Source organism: Myotis yumanensis, unplaced genomic scaffold (assembly GCF_028538775.1).
Source record: "Myotis yumanensis isolate MYYU_CA2020_CCGP unplaced genomic scaffold, mMyoYum1.0.hap1 SCAF_2, whole genome shotgun sequence".
In the NCBI taxonomy this organism is placed as follows: Eukaryota; Metazoa; Chordata; class Mammalia; order Chiroptera; family Vespertilionidae; genus Myotis; species Myotis yumanensis.
The window spans coordinates 116,139,313-116,140,648 of NW_027223753.1; the positions used below are offsets into that span (position 1 = coordinate 116,139,313).

Here is a 1,336-nt window from a genome sequence, read left to right on the forward strand (position 1 = left end):
ATCTTAAATAATAAACTGTACTTGCACATTATCTCCAGTGTATTAGTCCTAGCCCTTTAACACATGTCACATACTAGACCTCCTTGTTCTCATTCTAGACCACTTTGTACTTAGATGTTGGTTCTGTAATTAACCTTGGAAAAGTCACACAATTCATCTTTTTTTTTTTAATTGAACAAAAAATTATTTCTATAAACTATTAGGAGTTACCTAAATACAATATGGTTTTAAAAATGAAATCGAGTGTATATAGTTGTATCTATAAAGATAAGTATACTCATCAAAAACTATACAACAGTATCAGCAAATCCAAATGCAAATAAAGATATTCTTCTGAGTTCTGTTTCATCAAGCATCAAAAACCACCAATATTTTAGTCCTTTTCTTGTACATTATTCTGTAGCCACATTCTCTGCATCTGATTGGATCCCTGGATTGTATTTCATTTTCTGCATGACAGTCTCCACAGATATATATCATTGGCTGCTGCTTTGGGGGTTGGATGTCCTTCTGGGTGTCCATAGGACTGATACACTCTTCTCACTTGCACAATTCATCTTTAATCTTATATTCTTCCTAATATGTCATTTAGCCAGTTCAGGGTCTTGGCTTGATTTAGTGTCTAAGATTTTGATTTCTCAGATTCAATACATGCTGGCAATATGCCATGAACCATCAACAATAGTCATTTTTATTGAATAGAAAATTAATTATTCTACTTATGGTAATAAAATGTATGGGTTTTCTTTACTTCTGTGTCTCTGCTTGCCTAAGAAAGACTTAAGATTCAAAAACCAAAATACCACTCCTCAAAGAATGAGTTTGTTTTATTTTTATTACTAAATAAGATAGTATCCTATATAATAAAAACCCTGGGTGTAATGTCACGACCGAGGCTTGACCAACCAGAAGGAAGTCAGTCCTGCAGGGGTCGTCTTGGAAATGGCTGCACCCTCCCCAAGCTGTTTCCCACGAGGGTGGCGAGGTTTCAGGCAGGAACCCACCCTCGGAGTGTGGCCACATTGAGTCCTGGGTCCTCTTAGCAACAGTTGCGCCCCCGAGCTGTTTCTGGTAAGGTGAGGTTTGAGGCAGGAACTGGCCCTTGGAGTGTGGAGGCATATCTTTATAAAGTTTTAATACATTATAGTAGAGGTCGTGGCAGAATTGTTTTACCCACAGCATCTACAGGAATTGCTGCAAATTTACTTCTCGGTGGAAGCACCTTTCATTCCCAATATAAATTACCCATTCCACTAAATGAAACTTCAATTTCTAGACTCGATATAAACAGTAAAGTTGCTAAAACTATTAAAAAGGCCCAACTTCTCATTATTGA

General features: G+C 36.9%; 1 pseudogene; it reads right to left on the reverse strand.

Annotated features, from left to right (window-relative positions):
- Nucleotides 1-348: 348 nt before the first annotated feature.
- Nucleotides 349-522, reverse strand: LOC139002062 (DNA-directed RNA polymerases I, II, and III subunit RPABC4 pseudogene; annotated as a pseudogene).
- Nucleotides 523-1,336: the final 814 nt, after the last annotated feature.